Source organism: Saimiri boliviensis, chromosome 12, assembly GCF_048565385.1.
Source record: "Saimiri boliviensis isolate mSaiBol1 chromosome 12, mSaiBol1.pri, whole genome shotgun sequence".
In the NCBI taxonomy this organism is placed as follows: domain Eukaryota; kingdom Metazoa; phylum Chordata; class Mammalia; order Primates; family Cebidae; genus Saimiri; species Saimiri boliviensis.
The window spans coordinates 49,610,857-49,632,152 of NC_133460.1; the positions used below are offsets into that span (position 1 = coordinate 49,610,857).

At 50.8% G+C, this 21,296-nt stretch overlaps 1 protein-coding gene across 3 annotated transcripts in view; it reads right to left on the bottom strand.

Annotated features, from left to right (window-relative positions):
* The window catches only part of LRRC20 (leucine rich repeat containing 20), a 77,219-nt gene that overhangs the window by 6,249 nt on the left and 49,674 nt on the right, over window positions 1–21,296 (bottom strand). The window lies entirely within an intron of this gene.

The following is a 21,296-nucleotide window of genomic DNA, read 5'->3' on the forward strand; positions in this document are numbered from 1 at the left end:
TGTTGCAAAACTAAAAATAAAAACAGTAGCAAAAATACCAGATGCCCTTTAGCTAGATTCACCAATTGTTATCATTTTATCCTATTTGCTCTATCATTTGTGCACGCATTTTCTGTTTCTCTCTCTCTCCACACACACACACACACGGACACACACACACACACACACACACACACTTTATTCCTGGATCATTTGAGTGTACCATACATACATTATGGCCCTCAGTGTGTATTTCCTAGGAACTGGGACACTCTCTTACTTTTATAACCACAGTGCAGTTACGGGTTCCAGGTGCTGACATTGATAGAATGTGTATCTAACCCAGGGCCCACAGTTCAGTGTGGTCAGGTGTCCTAACATCCTGTACAGGATTTCCCCGCTCTAGTACCAGAACCAGTCTGGAATCAAGGATTGCATTTACTTCTAACTCTGGGCTCCTTTGTCTTTTATGACGTTGACATTGGAGGAGCAGTGTACTACCCCTCTCCCTTTCTAAAAGTTCCACATTTTGTGTTTGTCTGGTGTTTCCTCATGGTTTGACCGGGTTTTCACACAGGTAAATGTCCTTCCTGGGGCATCACGTCAGAGGCATGCCAAGATCATCTTGATTGTTACTTTTGGTCAGTTGATCTATGTGTTACTTGCTTTCTCTACTAGATAATCACTGTTGTGGTTTTTTTTCTCCCTTGCAACTAACAGGAAGTCTGTGGGGACACATCTTAAGTGCGTGCAAATATCCTAAATGTTGGTTCTCACCAACATGTAGCATTCATCACCTTTAGATTTAGCATCCACTAAAGATTCCCACCTGACCTGATCTTTATGATGGCTGCAAAATGATTTTCCAGTGTCACCAGTCCTCAGCATTCTACTTCTCTTCCATTTACTTATTATCAATATAGACTCCTATGTTTCTAGGGATTTACAATTCATTATTGTACTTCATTATTCTGTGTTGGGGGAGGCAGCAATTGAGGAAGGGTTTAGAGTGTGCCTACATAGACTGGTTATAAGTAATGTAAAAAAAAATCAGGAACAATAAACTGCGGAAGGCCGTGGAGGCCTCTGGAGAGGAAGGCCTCTCTATGCCAGCATGTTCCCAGGAACGGAGTGACCTAAGCTCTGATATTCTAAACATAGTGCCCAAGGACATAACACTCCCTTGAAGCACTGGAATCTAACCAGGCATGTTGGCTCCTTGCTAAGCCCTCTCCCATCAGCTCCACTGTCTATTGATAAACGTATGCTTTTAGCTCATGAGAAACTCACATAAACTACCACTGCTATCAATTTTATATTTGATGAACAGCCTCCCCGTCACCAATTCACCCTACCACCTGCACTATAGATAAAAGTGGTTGTGTTCAATAAATATTGTGGAAACCACAGCTTGGGGCCTTTGCTGCCTCCATTACAAGTGATGGTCCCCTGGTCCCACCTTCATTCTTAATCTGTCTTTTTCTCATTCCTTTGTTGCCCCCGAACTCAGGGTATCCATGGGTGGGATGTGGGGGCTGGCTCCTTACAATTCTGATGCTCAGATTGTCTAGATTTGACCAGTGGGAGCCCATTTTGACATGGCTGCAGCACTTTTCAGATGCACTGCCTGACTTTCTAGGAAGACACATCTTGAGCCTTCCCTGTTCCCAGCCCTGGAATCAGCCACTTCTCCAAGAAGTCCTGGTTCTTTTCAATGGGGAAGGGTATCAGTGCCCGACAGTACCAGTGTGACTGACTAAGCCACGTTTTACAATCCATCCACGAGGCCTGTGTACATCGAATCCATCTGCTTGTGACTGCTGCCTAGTATACCATGCTGTGTGCCCACCACACTCTACCTCTCTACTGTGCCAGCGATGACACCCAAGTGGCCTCTATCTGTCCTTAGAAGCCAATGTGGGAAAGTCTTTGGACGTATGCCCAGAAGCAGGACTCTGCTCTGTCAAAGGATATGTGTATACACCTCCACTAACTGCTCTCTAATTCCTGTTGAGTCTCCCTGGGAGCTTCCTATCCTTCCTCCGACAAAAACTTTCAAAGAGGCTGCTTGGACCTGCCCAGAGGCCCGGCCCACCTCCAGGCTGACAGACACAGAGCCCTGGCCTTCAGCAAGGTTTCTGCAGTCTCCTCGTTTACCATGCCTTGAGCCCTGCAGTGAGGAATGGGTTCCACAACCCCGGAAGGAGGGAGGACAGCTCTGTTGCCTATGCTCTGGAAAGAGCCCATACAACTGCATTCCCCGAGGACAGATACTCTCCTCTCCTCTGGGCTTGGCAACTGGAACGTGGCTCCACGCCAGCTCTCCTGGGGAGAAGGGGATGGGAGGTCACTGGCTCGGGACAGCCCCTCGTATGTGCAGACGCACACCTGACTTTATAAAGCACCTCCATGTTTGATTCTCCCCACGGTCATGAGGGTAGAAGCAGTACAGGTGCTCCTCTGCCCACTTTACAGAGGAGGAAACTGAGGCTCGGAAAAGACTGATGCTGAAGGGCACAGAGCTGGTAGGAAGCTGAGCTGGGGCCCAAAATTTGCTATCGCATCATGTCCCAGTGTCCAATGTCCAATGTCCATGCCCGACATGGTGAGCATGGGAAGCGAGAAAGCAACTCAAAGGCTTTACACCTGAATTGGCAGAGGGCTTAGCACCCACGGGAGCTCCCAGGGGCCTCTTCTCCCCAACGCTGTCTGCCAGGCTAAAAGTGGCAGTTTGCAGGCCTGTGAGCCTCTGGAATCTGTGCTACGCCACGTTTGTCGTTCATGATGGCTTTTTAGGTAATGCATGTTGAGTGCTTACTGACTGAACTTCTTCAGTTTGTTTAATCCTCACAAGAGCTCCATCTTATAGATGAGGAAGATGAAATGTGAAGTTAAGTCCTGGCCCAAGAATAGACACCCAGCCAGGAAGTGCTGGAGCCAGGCTCTGAAGCTAGGCCAGCTGCCCCAGAGCCCCTGCTCTTCATTCCACCTCTCATGTGGCCTCTCTGCCACCCCTAGCTAGGAGATCCCTTCAAGAAGCCCTTTTAGATAAGAGAGAGAGAAAACAGTCTTCTTGCAGGGATCTCCGGGACCCAGCAGCAGTGTCTGGCTTTATCTGACCAGGATGCTCACCACTCCCTGGACTACCCAGCCAGTCCCTCCACAGCCAGGGACCTCACCCCCAGCAGAAGCCAGAGGGCACAAGGCAGGAGTCATGGAATCTCTCGGCCCCATAAGGTCCCCATGGCAGACATTTCCCTGCTGACCTGTCCTGAGAGACAGGGTTTCCTGGAGATGTTATCAAACTGGTTCTGGAATCTTCCAGGCCTCCTTGTTCTGCTGTGGGCCATAGCACAGAACAAACCTATCCCTTCTTGTCCATGACACTTCTGAAGCTTGGAGCTTAGAAAACACCACCACCTTCTTTAGGTCAAGACCCCCAGATCTTTTGCTTCACGTGATAGTTAAGAGTGGGTGGGTGGTGGTTTTAAGATGAACAAGCTCTGGAGTCAGAAGGAGATGCCTGGTTTTGCAGTGACTGTGGTGCCTCAGACAGGATCCCTGCACCTGAGCTTTCCCACCTGTAAAATGGGGTCACACTGCCCACCTTGCAGGGAAGCCTCAGAAGTCGACAAGACACCTGCACACCGTACACCAGCACAGTGCTCCAGCAACATGCGTCCAGCTAGTACAGGTCCCCTGCTCCCTGCCACTGCTCTGGGGCCTGCATCCACTGAGCAGCAGCCCAGACCCCTGGGGACAAGCCTGCAGAGCTTGGCCAGCAGAGTCTCAGCCTGAGCTCTCCCCCGAGATAACCCGGATGTCAGCTCACATAGAAAGGAACAAGGACTGAGCCTCAGATTTCTCCTGTGGCCCCCAGAGCCCCTCACAGAAGGCCAAAGCCCCAGATTGGCCTCTGCTGAGAGCACCAACTAGAAAGTTCATGGACACATTTATATTCATGGGCTATTGACAAGAAGCTGTACAGATCATGGCAGAGAGACCATGGGAGGCAGGAGGGTCCTCAAAGTTGTGAAAACCCAGGCTCGGTGGGAGGAAGTAATTTTGCCTGGGGTCACCCAGCCAGTGAGTGGCAGGCCTGACACAGAGACAGAGAAGACTCTTGACCACAGAGAAGCGCTATGCAGGAGTCCCCAGGCCCTGTAAACAGGCTGACAGATTCCCTAACAGGAGGAGCTCACCCACCCTTAGACTCTGGGTGACCTGTCCTCTCAGGTCCATGAAGGCAGGCTCTGCGTATGAGACCAGGGACCCAGTCTATAGCTTCGAATGCTGGGGGACAAAGGAAATGCTTAATCCAGGAGCTGTGTCCCCAACAAGAAGACTGGCTATAAGGCAGCCGGGGGTGGGAGGCTGGTCACCACCTGCCTGGAGCAGGAACCACGTGACAGTTTGCGAGCCGGCAAGGAGGGGTGGGAGAGGCTGGGAGTCCACGGCAAATGGAGGCTTGGGCAGGAAAAGATGCAGAGAGATAGGCTGTTTTCAGAAGGCAGGGTTATGAGCAGACGTGACTCCTGGGAGAAGAGGAAAGCAAGAACAGGCAACAGGAGTGGCCACTCACCTCCTTCGCCTTCTCTGGAGCTCATGCAGGTGCAAATGTCACACCATACAGCTGCCAGCAGCCTGGCCTCCCTCCTCCCGGCCCATTGCAGGGTGTGGGGGCTAAAGGAAGGTGCTGCCTATGGTAGTTCTTGAATCTCTTTTTTCAAGCAGGGCCCCCATTTTCCCTGCTAATAATTAATAATGGCTGGGAAGAAAAGGGCTAACTGCTTGGACTCTTGCACATCATCACATTCAGCATCCCTGTTGCAGCCATTCCCCAGCGGCACAGACAGCAGGTGGGCAGGGGTACAGATGCCTTCCCCTCTGCCCCTGATCACCCAGAATAAGAAAGACCCCTTGCACTTGGCTTTTATTTCATGGGCCATCAACCTCCATTAGACACAGAAGGAAATCAAGGTGCAAGGCGGTATAGACATTACTTTGTCTAAATGGGCCCAGCAAAGGGGGCTTCTTCTGGGAACTGATGTTTGAGGCCCACATTAGACGGTTCCTCACAACCATCCATTTCCCACGTAAGGAAACTTGAGTCTCAGTTTCTTCATGCCCAAGGTCGCCAAGCCAGTAAGTGGTGGAGGCAGGACAATTCCGGATCCCAAAGCCCATAGGCTTCAGCCCACAGTGCAGAGGGCAAGGCCAAGGCCAGAACCTGGCCCCCAGAAGATAACAATGACGGGCAAGTTTTGCTGAGTGATTCAGTAAGGGCTGGACTGTGGGTGAGAGATCACGACCTCAGTTGTCCAGATATCCCCACTTCAGAAATGGGGGCTCAGAGGGGCTGTCATCCCTTCTCGTCATCCACTACAAAGGACCCCTGGTCCTGCCCCAGTTTCTCCAGAGGAGGCTAAACAGAAGCTGGCTAAGACCCTCCCAAATCTGAACTCTGTCTCCTCTGTCCCTCAGCTGGGAAGACCAGTGGCCCACACAGTAGCTCCTGAGGGCAGGACGGGGGTCCCCCATCATGCTGCTGCCACAGGCTTACTGGGCACAGCAGGAAGACCCACTGCAGCCCTGCCTGGAGCACATCTCCATGACTCCAGACCTAGTGGGAGCGGCACTGCCAGGGTCTCAGCTTGTTGTTTCCATGTTTGCCACAAGCTGGCCTCTCCAGGGTCTGTGGCATTCTCTGAATTCAGCAGCATTCACCCTGCTGAAGGCCAGTAATAGCTTTCACAGGCACAGAGCAGGGATTAGGTAAAGCTCTCTCCCCTCATTTAACTGCAAAAGTCATTTGAGCAGCTTAGAGGAAGGAGCGATGGGGCCATGAAACACACCAAAGCTGGTGGAACTACCAGAGTAGTCCAGCTAGCAAGTGACAAGCCCAGGAAGGCAACTGGGAATTTCTGGGTAAAGCTGAAAGATCATTTACAGCATCCTTAACAGGAGGCAGACAGCTGGAGGCTGCAGAGGAGATTATGAAATGATCTGCATTTTGTGGATGGGGAAACTGAGGCTTGGAGAGGTTAAATAAACGTGCCAAGGCTAAACAGCACGTTGGCAGCACAGTGGTCTCTGGACTCTGTTGTACCTGGAGAGAAAAGGGACCTCATCTTTGCCTCAGTAGCATCGGCCATGCTCCCATCACCACTCACTGCGTCCTGCTGCTCCCCAAACCCCAGCTCAAGGGCTGCTTCCCTTGCCACTCCCCTTCATTCCCCTCCAAACTCTGCGAACACTTTCTACCACACTCATATCATGCACCATGCTCCACATCCTGTAAATATATCTGTTCACTCCTGTAAATGTGCCACCAAGCACAGTGCCCAGGGGGTGCTCCATAACTGTTGGATGAATGAATGTCTAACCCAGGCGTCCCCAGACTTTTTACACAGGGGGCCAGTTCACTGTCCCTCAGACTCTTGGAGGGCCGCCACATACCGTGCTCCTCTCACTGACCACCAATGAAAGAGGTGCCCCTTCCTGAAGTGCGGCGGGGGGCCGGATAATGGCCTCAGGGGGGCCGCATGCAGCCATGACATGCTGTTCTTCATGACACACTGTAAATATCTTTTCAGGTTACAAATTGGTGACTTTCTATGGCTGCATCGTAGTCCATGGGATGGATGTACCACTTTGGCTCCTGTTCCTGTTGTTGGACGTTTCAGGTTGTTTTTTTTTTTTTGAGACGGAGTTTCGCTCTTGTTACCCAGCCTAGAGTGCAATGGCGCGATCTTGGCTCACCACAACCTCCACCTCCTGGGTTCAGGCAATTCTCCTGCCTCAGCCTCCTGAGTAGCTGGGATTACAGGAACGTGCCACCATGCCCAGTTAATTTTTTGTATTTTTAGTAGAGACGGGGTTTCACCATGTTGACCTGGATGGTCTCGATCTCTTGACCTCGTGATCCACCTGCCTCGGCCTCCCAAAGTGCTGGGATTACAGGCGTGAGCCACTGTGCCCGGCCCAGGTTGTTTTTAATGTTACACTTTCTTTTTTTTTTTTTTTTTTTTGAGACAGAGTCTTGCTCTGCTGCCCAGGCTGGAGTGCAGTGGCGTGATCTCGGCTCACTGCAACCTCCACCTCCCAGGTTCAAGAGACTCTCCTGCCTCAGCCTCCCAAGTAGCTAGGATTACATGCGCATGCCACCACACCTGGCTAATTTTTGCATTTTTAGTAAAGACAGGGTTTCACCATGTTAGCCAGGCTGGTTTCAAACTCCTGACCTCAAGTGATCCACCTGCCTCAGCCTCCTAAAGTGCTGGGATTGCAGGCGTGAGCCACTGCAACCAGCCTCGAACATTCTACTATTCCAGATAAAGACAGGCTTTGAGTCTACAGGACATTCTGGGGTTACTTCATCTCTTTCAGCCTATGACCGTTGAATGTAGGAATGTGAGATTCTATAATCCTTTTATGAAGGCAGAGGAATGTTCCTTTACCTTTCCATGGCCCCCAAGCATATACACTTCTGTTGCAAGGCCTCATGTCTTAGGTGGGGACTAAAGTCAAGGACTCAGTGGCCTGTGGCAGGACAAAAACCTCAAGCAGAATGAAACCATGCCCTGTCTGGCCCTCCTCCCACCGCAGACAGCCACCCTGGACTCCCATCTATGTCTGTGGGAAGTTTAATCAGTAATAATAGAAGCAGAGTGGGAAGTGTTTACAGAAAATTACCTCCCCAAGGTCAACTTGCCCCCGTCTTGCTAATTGTTAGTGCTACTGACAGGTAAACTTGTCTTACATCAGTGAGACCGGCTGAGAAGCAGGATGATTACAAACGATGGCTCCTGAGTGCTTTCCTCGTCCAATGTGGTGCCCAGAGTGGAATCCTGAGACAAGACAGAGGGGGTCGGAACCCGGGGAGGTGTTGGGGCGGTAAGGGCCTAGCACAGAGGGAAGCGGAAGAGCTGGCTGGCCTCTGATTCCAGCATTGCTGGAGAATCCAGGCCAGCCCTGGCCCCACGTCTCAGCCTCAAGGCAGCTCTGCTGTCTGGGCACAAAAACAACTAAGATCAAGGACGCCCTGCTGTGCCGTGCCGAGCTGCACACCCCTCTCAAAATGCCACAAGAGACACGCAAGCAGACTGTGGCAACCTGGAGGGGACAGGGGGGTCATGCTGCAGCAGGAAGACTCCAGGACCACACACACACACACACACACACATCTCTCAGACCACTACACCACACCCTGCTGGGCAGAGTCAGGTGGGCAGGGGCTGAGCCTTCCCTACCTCCACAGGGCCCTGGACTTGGCATCCTGGCAGGGGTGGTGCTGAAGCAAACAGAAATAGAACAGCTCCAGCCCTCAGAGAGCCGGAAGCACACTGCACAGCCTTGACAATACTGCAGGCTGAGTTCTAGCTGGGTGGCCCCTGAAGAACAAGGGCCATTTGACAGGGTGAACAGGGCTAAGGACCCAGGCCCTAATTTTGGCACTGCCATTCAAAGCTGTGCACCCTCAGGCAAGTCCCTTCATGTCTCTGAACCTCGATCTTTCATCTTTAAGACCGTCCTTCCACCTCATGGTCTGTGGGGTGGGACCATTGGTGCTCTCCAGGGAGGATGGGGTTAGTGAGGTGCAGAAATTATGGCAGACACCCCTATTGTTAGGATAGGAAGCATGGGGTTGTTTTAAGAATCTGCTAATGAACTTAGAGACATTTTTCTCTCTTAAGTATGAGCTGCAGGGAAAGAAAAGCAAAGGAGAAAAAGCCTTGGCTTCGATTCTTCCTCTGTGCCCCAGGTTGGCCAGCAAGAGTGGGCGAATGAGCATCAAGGGGGCCACCTGCCACAGCCTTTCCCTCCAAAGACTCCCCTGCACCCTGATCTGACATGGAATCAAAGCCAGATCATAACAGTGTTCTGCAGAAATGACTCAGTCTTCCTATTGGCTGCTCGAGACAGCCAAATAAGCAGCTGAAACTGCTGGGCCGATGCCTGACCTTCATCCTCCTCATCCTCTGCACCCTCCCTCCCCTCCCTCCTACACTCCGGCCGCTGGAAGGCCTGCGCCCTCCCACAGGCTGCTCTCAGGCCTCTCTTAGTTCCTCTGCTTTGGTTAAGGTGCTCTGGGAAGAGCCTCAGAAAAGAATGACAATTTTGTTGTCCCCGTCATGTGCCCATGTTTCCTGCCTCGGAGTTGGTGGTGTTCACCTGGGGCAGAAGGTTTGTCAGAAGTTCTGGTCTAGCTCAGTGGTTCTATCTAGCTTGCACACCGGAATCATCTGGATAAAACTTCCTCTACAAAATTATGACAGGGAGAGAAATCTGACATAGCTGACTCCATCTTGATTCTAAACTCACAAACTGTCCTTGATCATTCTTGAGCATAAGCCAAGCTAACTATGGGAAGAATTTAGTTTATAGCTTAACCTTAAAACAAAGACAATAACAGCCCCTTCCCAAAACTAACTCCGTCCTTGCTCAGGGACCACCTTTGTAAAACTAACAAGTTAGCCACAAGGTTAGAATTATGGTTCTGAAGTCATGGAGCTGGGGGGGTCACAAGATTCCTAACCTTCCCAACTGCTCCTACAGATAACATCACAACTGCAAAACCTATCATTGGTGTTTGAGCTGTCGCTCAGACTCTGCATTCTGATGGACCTGCTGGCACCACCTGGACCAGTGTATTAGTCTGTGTTTACACTGCTGATGAAGATATACCAGAGGTTGGGTAATTTATAAAGAAAAAGAGGTTTAATGGACTCACAGTTCATGTGGCTGGGGAGGCCTCACAAATCATGGCAGAAGGTGAAAGGCACGTCTTACGTGGTAACAGGCAAGAGAGAATGAGAGCCAAGTAAAAGGGTAAACCCCTTATAAAACCATCAGATCTCATGAGACTTATTTATTACCGTGAGAAAAGTATGGGGGAAAACGCCCCCCATAATTCAATTATCTCCCACTGGGTCCCTCCCACAACACATGCGAATTATGCAAGCTACAATTCAAGATGAGATTTGTGTGGGAACACAGCCAAATCATCTCAACCAGTAACCCATACTAAGAAACTGGCTCAACTGGTCTTGTGACCCCTGCCCAGGAACTGACTCAGCACAAGAAGACAGCTTCAACCCCCATGACTTCATCCCCAACCCAACAAATCAGCATTCCCCATTCCCTAGTCCCCTGCCCAACAAACTATCCTTAAAAAATCCTAGCCTCTAAATTCTCAAGAAGGCTGATTTGAGAATTCTCTCCCATCCTCTGGCTTGGTTGGCCCTGTGATTATTAAACTCTTTCTTTGCTGCAAAACCTGCTGCTCTCTGTGAATTGGCTTTCCTGGGCAGCAGGCAAGAAGAAACCATTGGGCAACTACATTGAGAGCCCTAAAAAACAATGAAGCCCAAATCCCACCATCAGAGACTCTGATTTAATTGGCATGGAGTGTGGTCAGGATATGGAGTTTTAAAAGCCTGCTCAGTGATTTGAATGCACAGCTAGTTTGGGTACCACTGGTCCTCTTGGTAAAGATTAATGAGACAATCTGGTGAAAATGCTCACACAGCACTTCCATTCTGGGTGCCACCCCCCCGCCCTGACTTCCAGAGTTGACTGGAGCTAGCAGGAGCGGGGCTGACTGCCTACCTGGCCTAGGGAAACCTGCCTCATTACCTTATACTGTTCTCTCCACCCCAAAGGTGTTTCCTTCTGACCAAAGTTGTGCACTTCAGCCATAATGTTCCTGTGGCTTTCCAGCTCCCTATAGCTATGTGCAAAAATCTCTTCCCATGCAAAACACTTTCCTGAATAGCTGGGACTCTGTAGCGAGACTACTTGAGTTGGAATCCTGGCTCAGATGGAGTGATCCTGGCCAAGTTAGTTAATCTCCCTGTGCCTCAGTTTTCTCACCTCAAGAGAAAAATAGTATCTGCCTCATAAGGTTGTCATGAGGATTAAATAAAAGCATCCCTGAAAAGTACTTAGAGAAGAGCTGGGTGTGCAGCGAATGGTCACCAGTGCAGGGGACAATGCCAGGAGCGCCGTGAGAGCAGGGAGTGTGTTTGTTCTATCTGTGTCTCCAGCTCACTGCAGCTCAGCTCTAGCACAAAGTAAATCACTTAGTTAAAAACAGCAACTGGTGAATGAAGGAACATCTCCCTTCATTCAATGCCTGAATCCAAAAGTGCCCCCAGAGGGCTGACAAGAATTGCATGCCACATTCTGGATTGAAATACAGTTATAATTAAGCATTAATCGGGCTGTACTTTGGCCCATTTCCTTGTTGCTGAAAGTCACACAGCACGAGATCCTGACCATTTGTATCCCAGTTGTTCCTGTAGATAGGATTTCTGACATTAGGGTCCAAAGACTGTTTACAAATCGATTCACGTCCCCGTTGTTCCTATGGACGGGATCTCTAACATTAGAATCATGAGTTTTTGCTGCAGGATAGCTTAAGATGTTTTTCAGCCCCCCAATTCCAGCAACCGGTTTGGAGACCCCCATGGAGGATCAGGATGAGCATGAAAGCACAGCTGCTTCCTCTCCCTGTCCCATGACCTCGCCCTGCACTCTTCCACCGGTCAATGATCTCCACACTTTGGCCCACTCCAAAACTGTTAAAAACTCTACTTCCAAATTCCTTGGGGCAATAGATTTGAGGTGTCCTCTGAGGCCTTCGTTCAGTGACCCTATGATTAAACCTCTTTCTCTGCTGCAACCCGGTGTCTCCGCATACTGGCTTGCTGAGTGCATCGGGAAACAAACCCATTATGGTTACATATCCATGTCCATATCTCCACAAGTCTTTTATTCCTTGGATAAGGCATCCTTGCAAGGCAGGGCTTGGAGATCCAGGGCATTAGGTGGCTCTCCAGCACTCTGGACAGAGGCAGGGGCAGTCAGTAGTGGAGAGTGGCAGTAAGTGGAGCCTGGAAGCCTTTTGTTGTGTTTATTTATTTATTTTTGAGACACAGTGTCATTCTGTCACCCAGGCTGCAGTGCAGTGGTGTGATCTTGGCTCACCGCAACCTCTGCCTCCTGGGTTCAAGCAATTTTCCTGCCTCAGCCTCCTGAGTAGCTGGGATTACAGGCGTCTGCCACCATACCTGGCTAATTTTTATATTTTTAGTAGAGAGACAGGGTTTCACCACGTTGGCCAGGCCAGTCTTGAACTCCTGACCTCAGGTGATCTACCCACCTCAGCCTCCCAAAATGCTGAGATTACAGGCATAAGTCACCACGCCAGGCCCTTTTGTTATGTTTTAAGCAAGGGTCAAAGAACTTCTGGCTGTTGACCTGTGTGCTAGCAGCAGAGCACCAACAGCAGCCTGGAGAATTGGAGGCTTTGGTTCATCCAGGCTTCACCACACAGTGATTGGCACAGAGAATGCCATCTGGGCAGAGACCAAGTGTGTGTCTTGCTACCTCCCTGCAGATGCATACACATGGGTCAAAGGCTGCGAACAGCTTCCTACACCCTCATGTTTGGGGGCCATGTCTAATTTGTCCTAATTGCTTTTGACACCTGTTTGTTTACTCCCAGCCTCTCCTTTGGTGAGGCTGCAGAGCTGGCAAGCGCTCCCTGCACTGTTTGTCTAATGACTACCTCCCAAGTGCTCTCTAACACAGTCAATGCCTGCCTCTACTGCTCGATGCCTGTGAGCACAACTCAGAGCTCTGCAGACACCAAGCAAGGGCGTGCGGGGCAGGAGGCAGGAAGCTACCACCTCAGAGGGCAAATCATCCTTTCATGGGGCTTGTGACACAGCACACAGGAGTCCAGGCAAGGCTCAGACTCTGGGAAGCTGGCTGTGCTCAGGGGGGCAATCCAAACTCCACACTCAGGGAGGGGACAAATCAGCATCCCTCCAGATGGGCTTGCAGCCCCAGATCCAGGTGCAGGAGAGGAGTGCCACGGGTTTGACTTTGTCCTCCCACATGTGCCAGCCCAGGGGGCCCCTGCCTAGTCAAATTCTTGCCAGGCTTAAAGGCTGTGCGTCATGATTGCTCCCTCTTCTAGATTCTAAGTGGCCATCTCAAATCCCGTTTACAGATGCGGTAAGGAAGAGAGGGAGCAAGGGAAGAAGGAAGGACCCCTGCCACCCAGCACTGTCAGTCCCTTGCAGCCAGCCTGCCATTCTGTACTGCCCAGTTATTGCGTCTGATCTTTCCATGATACACCAGGGTCACTCTGAGATCTTGGGCAACTCACCGAGGTCTTGCCCAACTCTAACAGACCATGATTGTATCCACAAGCCCTTGTCTGAGCCGCCCCTTACATTCTTACAGCACAACTACCACCATACAGAGAGCTCACTGCATGTCAGCATGGTTCGAAGCGCGCTGTATAGACTGACTCACTTAATCCAGTATTATTTAATCCAGTATCATCCAGAGAAGGAAATGGAGACACCAAGCGATTAAACAACTTGCTGGAAACGTAAACCCACATTTTCTTGATCCCCTGCAGTCAGAGTCGGCCAGTAAGTGCCCCAGAGGGGGCAGGGGGTGGGCTTCTGCCTTAGCATCTCAGGGTCCAGGCCCCCTGCAGTGGCCTCCCAATCCCTCCTTGGCAGTCCTGCAGAATGACTTGAGCTCACTAGTTCCATGGTGGCCTCCTGCTCTCCGCTTCCTGACTACGGAGGGACTAACTCACTCTCATCAGCGGTACTCTGAGAGTGACGGTTGGCAGCCGGGCCTCACCCACTGCCAACACCTTCCAGGCTTTTGTAAGAACCTAAGTCCCCATGAAGCCCTTTTTACTTAAAATGCCCGCATGGCTTCTGTTTCCTGTACTTCCTGATCAGGTGTCTGGGAGATGAGGGGACGCACAGTGGGGGAAGGCACTTTATAACCAGGAGATATCAGGGGGAAGGTTAGTCATCATTACCTACCCAACCAGGATGTAGGGGGCCCCTTTACATATGCAGACACTTACATGGGGGGAGGGTCAACAATCCCTTAGAAGTCCATAAAGGACTTCATGCTTTATAAAATGTGGTGCGTGCATTAATTTCATCTTCTCCTCTGGAGAGGGCTGGGAGGACATAGGGAAGGACTATCTTCCTATTTTTCAGATAGGAAACTGAGTCTCTGCTCCTCACACAGATGGTGCTGAAGGTGGGACTCAGACACAGATCTGCAGCCTCCCCTTGCAACATCCTTCGCATCATCCTTACAGTGGTAAGTGGAGATTCCTCATCTGTCAGCTCCCTTCTCTGCAGAAATTATTTGTCCCCTCTGTGAGTCACAATGGGACCCAAGACTGAGACCTGAAATGACAGAGCAGCATTCTTCCAAGTGTGTGCATGAGGAGAAGGAAGGTTGGAGTGGGCTCTGGGGGACCAGGGAGGGCGTGACACAACTCTGCTGGGGGCTGGCCACTCAGAGTGTTCCAGAAGGCCAACTTCAGCAAACCTTCCCTGGTCACCTGCCCCTGGCCCTGGACCCTGCAGTCATTGGTTAGCCTCCATCATACCACTGAACAGTGCCTCTGCCTCCTCTGTCCTGGCCCCTGGGTGTGTGCAAGAAGTATATGCAACAAGTGGCCCTGTGGGCTAGACGGCGAGGAGTGAGCAGGCAGCACATAGTCAGGATTCCAGGTGGGCTGAGGGGCAGGAGGTGATCACAGTGATGCTGCCTCCAGCCTGATTCCAGCAGGTAGCACTTTCCTCCCCACTCTGCAGATGAGGAAATGGAAGCTCACAGAGAGGAGGCCTGCTTATGCTAATGATGTGTGTGGGTCTTCAGACCTTTGCCTTTCTTTTTTTTTTTTTCCCCCAGGTTAATTAATTAAGTAAGTAATTTATATTTTTTTAAAGATGGGGTTTCACCATGTTGGTCAGGCTGGTCTTGAACTCCTGACCTCAGGTGATCCACCCGCCTTGGCCTCCAAAGGGCTTGGATTAACCTTTGCCTTTCTTGCTACAAAACTCTGAGAAGCCGAGGTTAAGGGAGGGAGGACAGGCAAGGGTTGAATGTGGAAAGTGGTCAGGTTGAGCGGAGTTTGACTCAGAGGCTCGCTATCCTGTAGGGGGCCACGGGTCATCAGGAGAGAAGCAGAAGCAGGTGTAAGATGAGCCCTGGTTTCTGCTCTGCTTCTGCTATCACCATGGGAGTCTCCCTTTCCTTTTTCTTTCTTTCTTTCTTTTTTTTTTTTTTGTTGTTGTTGTTGTTGAGACAGGGTCTCCCTGTCACCCAGACGGGAGTACAGTGATACAATCATACTTCATTGCAGCCTTGAACTCCTAGCTCAAGCAATCCTCTTGCCTCAGTCTCCTGAGTAGCTGGGACTACAGGTAAGTGCCACCATGCATGGCTAATTGTTTTTAAATTTTTTCTTTTTCTTTTTTTTTTTTTTGTAGAGATGGGGGCTTCATTATATTGCTCAGGCTGGTTTCAAACTCCTGGCCTCAAGCAATCCTCCTGCCTTGGTCTCACAAACTGCTGGGATTACAGGCATGAGTCCCCAGGCCCAGTCAGGGGTTTCCTTCTCTGTGTCATCCAAGCTGAAGACAGGCAGGCAGTCCTAGGAGACACTGAGAAGCCTTTTGTGACCATGGTTCCATCTGCCTTGTGAGCCCAGAGGAAGTGCTGAGGGCATCTGGCACTGGCAGGTTAAGGCACCCTCCCTGGCAAGCTGGGAGGTCTGAAGCCTGGCAGGACCCAAATCTTTGGGTCCAGAAGCATTTCTTTTGGCCAAGATTCCCTAGTTCCTGCTGACCCTATTCTACTGAGGGTTGGTGGATCTACAGGATGGGTAGCAGGCCAGGCCTTGGCACAGTGCTCATTAAATGAAGACTTATTATGCAAACAGATCACCTGGCATTCTTGCTCAGGGGCAGATTCTGACTCAGGAGGTGTGAAGTGAAACGTAAGGTTCTGCATCTCTAACAGGCTTCTAGGATGCCCATGCTGCTGACCTATGGATGACACTTTGAGAATCGAGAGCCCAGGCAGAGCTTCTCAGGCTTCAGCATGCATGTGAATCAGAAGGCAAGGAGTATGGGGGCGGGCAGTACAACAGACTGCTGCCCCCTCCCCAGAGTTTCTGATCTAGGTCTGGGGCCAAAGAATGTATATCGCTAACCAGTTTTTTAGCGATGCTGTTATTGCTGGTCCTGGGACCACACTTTGAGAAATATCAGCAGGGATAGTAAGAGGTGAAACAGGACAAGGGCAGAATTAAGTAAATGCAGCCCAAAGCATCCTATATGACACATACTTTTCCTCTTAAAAGTGCTATTGGCCAGGTGCAGTGGCTCATGCCTATAATCCCAGCATTTTGGGAGGTCAAGGCAGGTGGGTCACTTAAGCTCAGGAGTTTGAAACCAGCCTGGGCAACATGGCGAAAACCCATCTCTACCAAAAATACAAAAATTAGCCAGGCATGGTGGTGTGCATCTGTGGTTCCAGCTACTTGAGAGGCTGAGGATCACCTGAGCCTGTGAAGTTGAGGTTGCAGTGAGCCAAGATCGTGCCACTGCACTTCAGGTTGTGTGACAGAGCAAGACCCCATCTCAAAGGAAAAAAAAGTGTTGTTACTCTATGTAATCAATTCTGTTTTATTTGTTTCTGTTTTTTGAGACAGGGTCTCACTCTGTGGCCCAGGCTGGAGTGCAGTGGTACAATCATGGCTCACTGCAACCTCAACCTCCCAGGCTCAATGGATTCTCCCACCTCAGCCTCCCAGGTAGCTGGAACTACAGGTTCACACTACCATGCCCAGCTAATTTTTGTATTTTTTTGTAGAGATGGGGTTTCTTCAGGTTGCCCAAGCTGGTCTTGAACTCCTTGGCTCAAGCAATTCTCCCACCCTGGCCTGCCAAAGTGCTGAGATTCCAGGCACGAGCCACCACGCCCAGCTTAAATTCTTAACAAAGACTTGTTTTCCTCTAATCTCTTATGCTCTCTGGAGCAGGAGGTGCATAGAGGGGGGGAAAAAAAAAACACCCAGAGAACTGAGGGTTACAGAAAGTTAAATTCCAGCATAACTGAAATAATAGTCTCTTACTTGGCAAAATCATCTCTCAAATATGTGACTTTTGTCTTCCGCCCCACATGATCCAGGACTGAATGGCTATGCAGCACCAAGTACTGGTGAGCCAGTGGCGAGGCCCTGCTGCCCCTGTATCCACGTGCGTGGCCACCTTCAAGCCACATGTGTTGGCTACTGGGGTGAACGAGCTGACTGTCTCCACCCATCACATCCCCATGTCATCATTGACATCCGTCTACTTAGAAACCCTCCCACAAGGACACAAGGACAGCCACCCTCCCTCCCACTGAGAGTCCTCTTCCTAGCCCTCCACAGCATATCAGCCCTCCCCTACACCTGTGACCAGGTGCCATCTAGCCGTCTAGTGTTTGCTAACACTAATACCCTGTAAGCAACCTGAGGTCGAGACTTGCATCTCCGTAGCCCCTCCTTCTCCAGAGATGACATTTTCCAGGTGGTCTTATTTATAACTACTTAAAAACTTCCATACGCCACTTTCTGATTTGAAAAACATAGGAACTATCTCATCTCCCAGAAACTTATAAATGACTGTTGTCTGAACAAATATTCTAAGCTACAAACCCCTTCCTCCCTCCTGGGAGTACCTAGAGTAAACATCTGTGTCCTGGCAGGCCAGTCCCCAAGGATCCTGGAAGCCTCTCCTCTGGGTAGGAGACACCTGCAGCTATGTGTCTGCCAGGGAGTCAGCTGGGAGAGGGAGAGGGCCCTTGACCCACTCTGCTTCCCTTTGACCTGAACCAGGTCCAGACTCAGGATTTGGCCACAGGCAGAGAAAATGTAAGACATGAGAAAAGACTTCCAGACTGAGAACATGGGCCATGCGGGGTGGGTGAACGGGAGGGATGAGAGGAGGAAGTCTGATAATGTGGTTGGGGCATAAGCTGGGAAGGACAGGTGGCTGATGTGGCTGAGAACAGACCCCCAGATCTCTGCAGGACAACTCATAGGAGTAGTTTTCAGTATTTTTTCATCATGACTAAGAGTAAGAAATAATCATTTTTCATCACATCCCGGTATATCTCTATCTATCTATCTATCTATCTATCATCTATCTATCTATATCTGTGCATGCACACAGTAAAACTGAAATTAAAAGTTACAACGTGGTAATTACCATTTTATATGTGATGAAACTGAAATTAAAAGTTACAACATAGTAATTACCATTTTATATGTGATGAGGTACTCTGACATTTTCTATTTTATTGCATTAAAAAATTGCTGGTCTTCACCCACTGACTTAACAATTCACTACCAGGTTATAGTATGCAACTTGAAAACTCTGCCCTATCATGTCTCAGTTATTTCAGAGGGGATTCAAGGCTTTGGAATTCCTGCTCTACATGATGCTCCCACACAGCTGAGCACCTGCTATATGCCACATACCAGGCCCGATGCTGGCAGAGGTGAGGAGGGCAGAGAAGGGTCAAACATGTAGACCAGAGGGCTGTGTGCTCCAGGTGGAAACATGGGCATCCAAGTGCCATGCAGACCTGATCTGAGGGTATTTAGCTACCTGTGAGCACCAAGGTCAGGTACTACCTCGCAGTGATTGGCATCAGAAAACAGAGTATCCTTGTCCCTCTCAGCCTGCCTGCCCTGTTGAGATCCCAGACCTCTCTCTTTCTCTCCCTGAGAATGGCTCAGAGGGCGGAGGAAGATCAGGTGGCAGCTCTATTTGGAAACAAGGGGATGACTGAGTTGATCCTGGCAGCTGCCTGGATGCTGAGAGCTCCCAAGTCTTTCCAGCGCCAGGCTGGGGCCACTTTGAGGGAGGTCCATTTAGGGTGGCTGTCCTTACAGTTCACTTGGGAGCCTGTTTCAGAGCTGCCTGTTCTCTACTTACTAAAGCTTTAAAGGCTACTTTAATAATCTTGAATTGATTTCTCATAAAAATTTTGATTTATTTTTCCACCACCCTCTAAGCATTCTGAAAGAAAAAATAAGCCACTCTGAAGGCACCATAAACTTCTATAAATATCCCAGTGAGGTGCTGCAGGAACTCAGCTACAGGCAGCGAAGAGTACAGAGCTATTTCCCTAATGGAAGACCCTACGGCCCTATCTTCTTCACCGTAACCGCAGCTCCTCCTTCCTCCAGCAGGCCCTTTCGTTCTCACCTCCCTCCAGTCTGGGGGTGAAGGCTGTGGCCTGGCTCTCCTGCCAGTTTGGGAGTTGAGAAACCACCCGAGTAACTCGGATGGATCCGGGAGCAGTAGCAAATAGAAGCAGGGAGACACCAGCAAGGGAACAGTGGCTGCCTCCAAAACGCCCCTCTCCAGATCGGGGACAGGGGAAGAACAACCAGGCCTTCTGCAGTGGACAGGGCCCTGGGATCAGTCAAGCTTTTTCAGGAGCAGCTGGCCACTTGGGGTTAACCAGGAGCCCCTCCTGGACAGGGGCAGCCCCTGGCAACTCCATATCACCCAGGCCTGGCTGAGGCCGGGCAGCAGGGGCTCTGTCCCAGGCTGAACTGACTGGGAAACACAGCCCAGTTGCTGACGTGTCTTACCTGGCCAGGTGTGTGACAGGCACTTGGCCATGAAGGCTTAGAGCTTCAGTTTCTACCTGTGTCAAAGGGAGACCATCATCCTGTGGCTGTGGGACTATACATGACCATTCTTGGTAAGACATAAGATGCTTCCACATGTGGAAATTACTACTATCGTTCTTCAGAAAAGCGGCGGTATATCTATGCAAGGAGCCAAAACAGCCGATCTTTGCTCTGTGGCTGTGCCTGCTAAGAAATACTGTCAGCCTTTTAAAAGGCGAAGGACCAGGAGATCTGGGCCACCCTTCCTGCCCACTTTGGTACAAATCCCTTCTTGGACTGCAGCTGACATAGGTACCCACTCGACTTACTCCCCTACCTGCAGAAAAGCCATCTTCCTATCTCAAACCACCTTCTAGGGCTGGGAGATAAGCTTCATTTGAAAGATGAGAGGGCGCTGAGACTCACACAGCTGCTGTGAACCTTGCAAGGCCACAGTTAGGATGTGGGGAAGCCACGGCCAATGCTGGTGAGAACCACCTGTCTACCAGCTGCACACCCAGCTCTGGTCTTGCTCAGTTACTCCCCCATTTGGATGAGCAGCAGAAGGAAGTGGAGGCATCGGAGGGGCCACAATGAATAGAGGCAGGAAAGGAAGGACTCAGGCAAGAAGGGCCTGGCCAGGAATGCAGGAGGCAAAGGGCTCAGAAGCAAGGCCCTGGGTGAGCAGGACAGCACAGCAGGGAGAGCCGCGCAGGCCAAGGCAATTCTGGACAGGCTCCTTCCACTTAAAGACTGCTCAGAGGCCCCAGTGACCCAAGAGCCAATCCAGGGGCAAGCTGCTTGAGGACTCTGGTCTTGGGAACCCAAGACTGAACCAGAGCCCACCTCCAGGGGCTCCCCAGAGTTCAGGCAAGAGAAGTCCATCCTGGGCACAGGGCTTTTCTGGAATCACATATTCCTGTCCTGGAACTATGAGTCTCACTATGTAACCTGATGCTCTCTCATGATGTGTTTGGTCCTTGGTTGATTCATCTGTCCAAGAAAAGACCCAGAACCTCAAAGGTCAGCTGGCCCTGCCTCCCACCCAGCCAGGGCCAGAGTTCTGCCTGCAGCACCCCTGACAGATGGGCACTTGCCTCCACATGAGGCAGGCCATGCCCCAGTAGCTGGGTCCAAACTACTAGGAGGCTGTTGCTTTTCATCAAATGGGTTAATGGCGATAAAAGGGCTTGTGAGAATGAAAGCATAACTGAGGGGGGTTATTATGAACATCACTGGCATCAGAACGGCATCCACATTAGAGATCATGTGAGAGACGGTGAACTGGGGCGGAGCCACCGAAGGAAGGTGCTACAGGAGGGAGGGCACACAGAGACCCCGCCCAGTGCTCAGGTTCTCTGGGCAGGGGGGACCGCTAGCTGGAGCTCAGGCTCGGCTCCCTGACGTCCTGATGAGACAGGAGGTACATCACTGCTGCAAGAGGAAGGAGGGGCCGCTTCCTGACCTCAGCAGAACCCACCCTCCTGGGGTCTGCTGTTTACAGAAGGCACCTATCAGACCCCTGGTTCCCTGGTAGTGAGAGCCCTGGCGGGCTGGGCTGACAGGGAGCAGCATGTTTGTCCTGGAAGGCACAGAGTGGCTGAGCTGAACGTGGCAGTCTCTAGTGGGCCCTGCTTACCCCTGTGAAGAGGTCCCGGCGAAGGCAGGGGAGTTGGGGAGGAGAAAGCACACAGAGGGCCAGAGCCGAAGGGTCTGAGACCACCTAGGCTGGCAGGAGAGACCTGGAGAGGGAGGGCCTGTGGCCCCCAATGGCCCAGCTAGTTCAGAGCTGCACGGT